This window comes from Pollicipes pollicipes, unplaced genomic scaffold (assembly GCF_011947565.3).
Source record: "Pollicipes pollicipes isolate AB1234 unplaced genomic scaffold, Ppol_2.1 Scaffold_2555;HRSCAF=2994_pilon_pilon_pilon, whole genome shotgun sequence".
In the NCBI taxonomy this organism is placed as follows: Eukaryota; Metazoa; Arthropoda; class Thecostraca; order Pollicipedomorpha; family Pollicipedidae; genus Pollicipes; species Pollicipes pollicipes.
This window is the reverse complement of record NW_023596136.1, coordinates 7,592,953-7,602,706: the sequence shown is the minus strand read 5'-3', so window position 1 is coordinate 7,602,706 and position 9,754 is coordinate 7,592,953.

Genomic DNA, 9,754 nt, shown 5'->3' with positions numbered 1-9,754 from the left:
GCGTCTGTTGACACCCGATCCTTGTAACAGACACGTGACTGCCAGATGGACGGACGTCCTCTGCCTCGCGGCCGGGCAGCAGGTGGACTCCCAGCTCGCGAGGGACACGTGACTGCCAGATGGACCGACGTCCTCCGCCTCGCGGCCGGGCAGCAGATGGGCTTCCAACTGGCCAGGGATACATCATGTCCATATACAATAACAGGAGCTTTGGGTCGGCTTTCAGGGCCTCATATCGTTTACATGCTCACAGAGGCGTTACTCCCAATGCTTCCCTGAGCCCCCTCAACGCATATGAACAAAGAGGGAATACTTGGGCCTAAATCAATGCAGGACAGTCATCTTGACTATTAGTATACTAGGTAGAAGGTGTTTAAACACATCACTATAAGTATCATGTTAATTTTGTGCCAACTAGGACCCTGCGGTTATCTGACGTTTTTGTCATGCTACGGCCTCCACATTTGGCCAATGAGCGAATGTTTGACAAGTTTTTTTCAGCTGATAGCGCCTGGATTAGGATCACAAAAACAATCAACTGCAATATGCGACAGCTTTAAAAAGTACAGAGTGGGCCAGACAAAAGTTAATGCGTGTTTCCCAACAGTGGCAAGTGTATTGGTTGCAATCGCGTGGTTGTGGTGGTTGTAATGCGTGGTAAGCGGCAACCATAGTCATCGGTGATCCTTTACTAAGATAAGGTAAAATATTTCTCCGTGAAATACATTCAGCTCTAGGCTTTTCACTAGAAAGGTAACTCAGAGTGGCTCAAAATGGGAATCCATTTCTCCGCACTAAAATGAGGTTGAATCGATGTTTTTTTTTATTTTGGACATCGAAGACGCAAATTCAAGTTGCCGACGTCCGGGAGGAAATCGGGTTTTGGCGCCAATTGAGGTCAACCTCTTCGGATGAGGACCCAGCCGATTTCAGGAAGTGATACCCCTGCATGAATGCATGCATGCATGCCTGTTTGCGTAAGGATGTCTCTCATTCCACCTCACTTGGCTCTAGATTCGACCTGTGTAGACAGGCCAAATGCCTGGACGTTTTATAGATTAAGGCCATATTCTGACCTGGGCGAATTCATGACTTCATTGTTTCCCTGCAATATTGTGATTATTCCGCTTTCTCTTATTTCCCGTGCACTTCGCCTACTTTTGACTTGCATTAGACCCGCTGGGCTGCACTTTATATAATCGCCAAACGCATTGCAAAAATGCAGTTCATAGAATTGCTAAACGCACTTTTGGAACTTTTTATTGAAGTCAGGCAAATTGTTATATCAAGTACCGAATGAAATCGTAAACAAGAGCTCCTGAGCCCACCAGAAGGAAGGCAGTGTTCTAAATTCCTAAATTCCCTAGATCCTGAAATCACCTCTAACCTGTAAATCCCCGCCCTCGTTCATGGGAATGTACAAGCCATTTGAACGATGATGAGAGCAAGTAGTGGTATGCAATGGTTGTACCCTGATCCCAGGCTGAATGATCCGGTTTCGTATCTAAGCCCATGTCTGGAAGATATGATAGTTCGTTATTTTGGGTACTGTAACATAAAGTACATAATCAACATACATAGATATATATATATAGAATAGAGAGAGGAAGAGAGAGAAGAATAAGAGATATAGAAGAACATTATATAATCTCTCAACTCTCTCTCTCTCTCTCTCTCTCTCTCTCCTCTCTCTCTCTCTCTCTCTCTCTCTCTCTCTCTCTCTCTCTCTCTCTCTCTCTCTCTCTCTCTCTCTATCTCTTCCGTAACATGACATATCTTTTCCATAACATAACATTAGCGGTGAAACAATGCAGTAATATTTACGGTATTCCGGCGCTACTCCGGCACCTTGGCTAGCGAAAGATAATTTTGTTTATCCTGATTTCCAAGGTAGCAGTCATGAGCATTTTGCTAACGCATATTTCCGGGTTCGCTTATCATCGCGAGTCACCTAGCGTCAATGAGTTATTCGGCCGCCACAGCTGATTTTCACTGCCGTTGTCCCACAGACAGCCGCCGGCCATAGTCTTCGGCCTGTTTTGATGTAAGTCTGCGTCTCTCCCTCCTGACAAGGATCAAATTTACCCACCTTATCTTCTCGTCTTCCGTCCTGGTCCCTCCCCCACTCCGCCCCCTTTCCCCTACTTCCCACAGTCGGCCGTCACTGTCTTAGATCCTGTGCTGTTTCTGCTCAATATGCGTGACTCAGATCCAGAGCGGGCTGGTCTGGTTAGTGTCGTGCCGTTCTGGAGGTGATGCATGCCTTCTCTCCGGTCTGGCCCGCCTTGCCCCACACGACACCGGTATAAACACTCATGGCTCGGCCAAAAGGGTCGTAGTTTCGCAAAGTGAGGTAGGTGGGGGTGGTGGGGAGGGCTGAATCGTGGAAAAAATATGTAACCTATGGCCAAAGTTCACCAAAAAGCGAGTTTCCCCCCGGATTTGGTCAACATTTCTCTCAAAATTGGGGGCTGGAGTCCAAGATGTCGTGGAGAGAGCGCTGGAGCCCCCTCTGAACTGAATAGGTAAGTATACACTAGGTATGGTTCTTTTAATGTTGGCGCGCGTGTCACGCATCGTGCGCGACCATGCGCAAGCGATGCTTTTGTGGGAGCGCTATCGGCCGGCAATTCACATCGCTCATTGGTCGACACGAGCTTCGTTGTTCAAACCAAGCCTCGACCGAGCATCGGACAATTGATGGAGCAACTGCGACCCGCCGTCCCGTAGCGTAAGGCTGGAATACAACGACCCGAGAAACAATACTTATAGTTCCGCGAGAGGATCGCGGCTGCGAGCATGCGATAGCACTGATGTAGTGGGGCTATGAGCTGCCAGTACACCGCACTCGCTCGATTAATGAATCTATATCATCCTATGGAGCCATCGACAGTGTCTCACTCAGTGCAGACGGCTTGGAAGCAATGACGCTTGTCGAAATGGCGGCGTGCAGTTTAGCCCTCGCCTTGCTTCGCCTTTTTTTTCGTCACGCGGGCTGAAGGAGGGGAGGGGGATACGCGACCTGCCTCTTGCCGTTTCCAAGCTAAGAAAGATAGAGACTAGCGGAAAACACTAGTGGATTGGCGTCAATAAAAGCTCGCGACGGGTAATAAGTTTTATGTTGCTGGGTCAAGATTTGACCCCATTTTGTCAGTTGGAAGGTCAATTTTAAAGGAAATCTAACTTTTTCGCTTTTCGCGTTCATATCTACAAGAATACGTCAAGCAGCGACACAAATACCCATCATATGTAATAAGCGTGTCCCGTGTTCAATTTTGAGTGCAAGGTATTCAGAAGACTTTGAGCATATATTATGATGCATGGCTCAGGGGGGTACTTTCGCGAAGTGAGTTGGAGGGAGAAGGGGGGGGGGGAGGGACTGAACCGTGATAAATAATGAAGCCCACGCCCAAAATTCACCAAACAGCAGTTTTTTACCCGGATTTGGCTCACTGTTCTCTCAAAGTTAGGGGGGGAGACTAGATCCCAAGTTTGTGGTGTGGTCCTCTAGCTGAATGGGAGGCCGCACCCCTGGAGGCCAGCATGCAACGATCGACCGATCCACGCCGTTGCTTGGCCTGGTATTATACTGGAATTCGAGTGAAATGAAGGCGCGAACTGAAGAAGCAAATGCTTTTAAAGAGGCTCGCCTTGTGTCATAACCAAATTCTGGGTTCCATAAACGTGTTTTGGCTGTTGAGTACCAATGCCAGGGTGAACGTGAATTATAAAATAAATTATGGGATAATTTGTAGGTCAACATTGTGTGCGCATGTTCTTTCCATATAACCAATGACTGAAATGTACAACTTTGTACCTGTCCACGTTGTACCTCGTAGAGTATTTCATATTCTGTGTCAATGATTTACCTGTTCACAAACCAGCAACGTGGTCGCGGCAGCCGCAAAATATATCATGTGACGCCAGGATCTCATCCTGTTCTGGACATTGCGGATTATCATATCCTGTAAGACGTTTGATGGTGTCCCCACTTTGATACATCACTTTTACTTCTCATGAAAAGTATCGAGGGAGTGCTATGCACTTTAAGATCCAAGTCTTCAGTACGGTGCCACATGGAGAAGATGTTTTGTTGTTTTTCATTGGTAAGGGCATGAAAAGGTAAGGCAATGAACTTGTTCTGTACTTGGTGGGAACTTTTCAGCATGGTTAGCACCTTTGCCTGGCGAGTGTATAAAGCGGCCGTTGAATGAGTTTAACTATCACTGATGATGCAGGTTATTTTAATTTTCCTGGCAAGGTAATAAACCGATTTGAAGTATGCCACGTAGGGATGTATATTAGTAAGTAGTCGTGTTTTCGTCAAATTGGAGGGCGTTTCGGGTTATCATTGATTGGATGTTTTGTGCAATGACCCTATAACTGTTGGCACGCCTCAGAAGAGAAAAATTGTTTGAATGCACTTCTTGCTGGCTGCGAAGGCATCAGTGATATTTAAGCGGTCAACTTATTATCCTCCGTTAAATCTGACGGCTGCCCGAGAAGCCACAGAACTGCCCTCTTTTGGATAGAACTCTTCGTTCTGGTAGTGAGAACAGGATGTTGCAGGTGCAGTTTCCTGCAAGCGGTAGACTAGTGGATTTGCCAAAACTATATCAGATGTTAGCCTTTGAACGTTTGCTGTCCGGGACCTGCAGCAAGCAAATTGCAAAATAAGGCACTCATCATCAACTCATCACCACCAGTTTCTGTCCCCTAAATATTAAACACACACTTTCAATGAACATCTGAAGTTCTATTCCTGATCTTATATCGTGAAAGTTCTGTTTCAATGGGTTTCAAGTAAATAAAAACCGCTTGGCGTGCCATGCCCAGGAGGGCTCCGTGTCTTCAAAACGGCGATGGCAAGGTCGGGTAGCTCCCAATATGCAGACCCACGGGCACACACGTACCAAAGCGTTCCCTATATTTAGACACACGGGCACACACGTACCAAAGCGCTCCCTATATGTAGACACACGGGCATACAAGTACGCACGTAAGCACGCACGCAGCACGCATGCTTGTACGCATGCACGCACGCATGCATACGCGCACATGCGCACGCATGCATGCATAAACGCAAACGTCATAGGCACCAATAAGTGCCATCATCAGACCGTTGTAATCGTGAGGTCAGTTACAAACGAGGGGTAGTTTTATTATATTATTAGCGTCCTGTCATAGGTTGTTTTTAAATAAGAGACTTCATCCCCACAGGCATGAAAATGGTTTTATTGAAGCGTTGTGTGTTCCATGCATATTATTGATACATACCTCAAATCTTCACCGTTGGTGATGAAATAAACGAAGGAACGACAATAACCCTTGGCTGGACATTTCCTACGGCGTGTTTTTTGGAGCCGCCCCCCTACACACTGCCTGCAGTGGACGGTGCTGCGCCGGGAGCTGACACGAAAGGTCTACTGGGCCGTAGTGCCATTTCAAATTAGTGACCAGTCTGTGCTCTGAGTGTGACGGAACGACTTGTGAGGCACGCTAGTTAGCATGTCTGAGAAAGGTCATGTTCTGCCGCCGCTCGGTACTCTCAGCCTACGCTCGGACTTACAAACTGCAAACAATCATGCTCATTACGCTTAGCAGAGCTTAGCAGGTCTGACGTGGCATCCCGTGAGGGGCTCGGGTGAGCAATTTCACTGGTCGAGTAGCATGGCACCACTCCCACGTCCGCTAGAGGGGGTGCCCACAACCAATACATAGAAGTAGGGACCGTGCTGTTCACTTGACCTCGGCCCTAAACGGGCCTCAGCACGTGCCCAATAGGCGCCCGACATGGCAGTAGATGTACGGTCCTGTCCTGCCCCCCAGACAGCTCCGATGTGTTCCAAACCCGGCTCGGCGCCATCACAACGCGGCTCCAGGACAGCCTGTAAACAGTTATAACATCACTACAAACGATCTGAAAATTTGGATAGCCTTGAACACGCAAAAGTGGACTTTCCTTGATTAAGAGCAAGCATAGCAAGATTACTAAAATACAATTCAGACTACAATCTACAGTCTATTAGTTCTAGTCACGCTTCTGAGTGCGTTCCAGCACTCATAACGGTCTGGAAAGGAAGCCCCCTTGACTCCCATTGACCCCCTTAACTCACTTAAAGGTGCAATAAATCTTCCGCTCCGACTGTGGCAGGGGCTAGAACTCACACCACACGATATCAGCCACAAATACCTCGGCCTGAATATGTACTAATTTGCACATCCATTAACACGTCGGTGCCATCATCTCCTAAATAAATAGAACGCTGGAACATCTGTGCTCACTATCACGACTTCTGCCTCAATGCGTTCTCAGCGACGTATACACCGTGTACATTCGTCGTTTATTTGACTTTGACATGCAGTTTATGACGGACTCTTGACAACCAGCGACTCTCTTAGACTCGAAAGAATACAGCACAGAGCAGGTAGACCAGTCACCATTGCACTCTACAGAACACACGCTCGCACAATTGTGGACGACTTGGGGTGGAGCAAGATCAGGTCACAAGGGAACTTACACAAACTGACACTATTTCATGCCCAACCAACACCAACTGCCAACTAACGTTACTGACCTCCTACCTGATACACGAACTCCTCAAACAGGACGTCCTCCGTGAAATGCGATACCGCTCGCACTGCCCCCGAACAGGACCACAACATCCCAAAAGTCCTACATGCCACCAACCACGAGAACATGGAGCCAACCTCCGCTCGAAGTGACATCCTTCCAGACTTATATGAAGACCCAAAACACTATGCGTTAAACTTTTCTCTCTTTCATGAGACCAGAATGTCAACATTGATTGAAACAAAACGCATCATCCTCAACTTTTACGAGCTAAACTAAGACAAACAGCACAATACGCGTCTCAAAGATATCGGTCGACACAATTCTGTCGGGCAGCAGACAGCAAAAAGTCAAACATTTCTCCTTCAAACCATACGATTCGTAAGCCCTTGCAGCGGGTACGGGTAGCTGAGGGGGGGGGGGGAGGGGGAGGGGGCAGCGTCAGCCGGCCGGTGTCCGCCGCTGGCCGGAGACGGCTGGGAGAACGGCCAGCAGCGGCTGCGGCGGGCGCATGGCCGTCTCAGGTGGCAGATAGAGCAAGAGAATGGTAGTCGTGGGTTCGCTGGCAGCGGTAACTGTTTCTCGTTCTTGTTAGGGGAGGCGCCCAGATTTAATCGTTCCGCTTATGCACCAATCCACTCACCACACCGTGCACCGCATCGTTTTCAGAATCGGGAATAACAACAACTCAACATCCTCCATGCATAGGGCAATGTCGGGAGGCTCTTGTTAAAATGCAGAGCAGTTTGCCACCGCAAGCAAACTGTGCGCAAAGAGCTCGCTTTGTTTTGGACTTAGCCGCATCTATGACAGGGAAAAACTACCAAGGTTTTGGTGAATCCCATAGAACCTCCAGAAACATTTCACAAGCACGTTAGCGTCGCTTGTAATGTATTGACTCAAGCTTAATGAAAACAATTATGAGACAAAAGCACAGATTATTATAAATCATTACAACCACATCTGAAATGCAGCAATAGGGAAACGCAATCGCATGCAAAATCTTGCATAGCATGAAACTTGCAGACCATAAACATGAGACTATCATCACGCGAATTCGACAAAATGTTCTGCTATGACTGATTTCTCCGCTATGGGGTTTAACACAGTAGCTCTTTACGAAACGCACATTGACTTGAGGAAACAGAGCACCCCATAGTCTATAGTGACGCACTGGCTCAAACTACAATCAATGCACTTCTCGGTAAATGGCCTTCGCCGACTGATGCGCCAATCACAATCGCTCATTTGTACTGACGTCATTCATGCCAGAAGAAGTGTCACTTTTAAGCCGGCAAACAGGCAATGCTCCGGTCGAAAGTGGTACCTCAAGTCTGTGACAGCTAACGACTGTCCTTAGCAGATTCTGCCGTCGTCAGGAGGATGGCGATCGCGGCGACTGCAGTTGTCCTAGACTAGTGCTTTGCTCTGGGGTTACCAAGAAAGAAAGGAGTGCAGTGCTGTGATAACACGCTAACAGCGCTATTTGGAACAAGACACCTAAACGTAATCTGCTCATCATATCTTGATGGCGTTCCAGTCGCACTACCAGGTGCTATTATCAGGACGTAACTGGTCCTGAGGTTTGACCGAAGTATGTTTTGAAATATAAAGGTGGGACACTCATTTTCAGTCAGCGGCTTGTGTTGACCTTGTTTGGACCGCAATATGATCCCTGGGCAAGAAAATGGAACTGTTCAAGACAGTGCATTATGCTAAAAAAACAACGAAAAAGGAACGCAGTTTGCCATGATTAGGACCTCAATTTTACGGAAGGGTCGAGACGAGTATTGGTACCACGCATGGTCTAATTGATTGAACTTTTGCATCTCGACTGGAATGTTGGTATGTTCACTACGTTTCGGCCACCTACCTGTCCGGCCGTTGTCCGGTTTTATGAAGTCCTGAGAACGACTGGATGATGTTTGTCATTCGGCCATGTGTGCGTTCAATCCCAACTATATCCTTGCAATTGTTGGGATTCGAACCAGAGCCTTTTGATTGCGAGGCCTGTGCTCTACCAGCTGTTCCAGCTGCCCTTTCCGGTTAGCTCAGTTGGGAGAGCTTTGGACTCGCCATCAGAAGACCCTGGTTGTGATCCCGGCATTTTAAGGAGAGAATTCCGGCTATGACACATACATGGCTGAAAGTCAGCCATCATTCAGCCTTCTCTGGGCTCCCTTAACCTGACAACAGCCGAGGGCTAATTGGTCGAGAAGTTGTGCACATGCCAACTCACAAGACGAGGACAATAGTTCAGACAATTATTTCATTCGTAACCGTGAAAGGATCTCATTGTGGTGCAAGGCCAATAAGGTCGATACGCACACTTGGCGTGTTTGACTATCGCCACTGCTTAGAGGTGCATAAGCGACACTAGGAAGTAAAAGGGTGAATGGAACCGACAAATATTGGCAGCGCAAAGTTTCAAAAATTTCAAATGCGAAGTTTCAAAATGCAGACCTCCTGGTCAAGTGAGGTAGGTTACCGCTGGTGATTTGCTTTACTCACAGATGAAGAAAGGATGCTGTTGGGTAGGGAATCAATGCAACCGACAGCGTTTTTAGAGCGAATTTCACTCAGGTCCGGCCAGAGCGTAGGGTTATGTTAGGTCGGCAACCTATCATAACAAGAGCATGTCCTTGGAAGGTCAGGCAATAACAATGCTGTTGTTTTACGACTATGTGGATTACAGGAAGGCCAAATTGTAAAGCATCTCCGATATATCTCAAGTTTTCCACGTTTTGATCCGACGATCTTTGACGAAAACCACCTTAGGTCATTAGCCAGACATGACCTGAGCGTCGAAGAACGTCGAAAAACGTGGAAGAAGAATTGGGGTGATTATGACGGATCACTTCTGTTCGGTGATAATATGCTGTTCCCCTATCCCCATCCTAGTCGATCACTACCAAAACCCGAAAGATGACAATGCACTTTGTTGGTGAAAAGTCCTCATAGCACCGTTCAGGAGCATGGTAGATGGTGTAACCGTTATCATTACAGGGTGTTGATGTAGTTATAGAAACAAATACATCTAGTTTACTTAGCAAAATGCTACTATTCACATACCTAGTAGATCAGGGACATGACTGAGACCAGAAATTGCGTGTCATGTACATATGTGTGACTGAAGCCTCACGAAAGCTTTCGGGCAATGCGACGTAGATTGTGTTAATG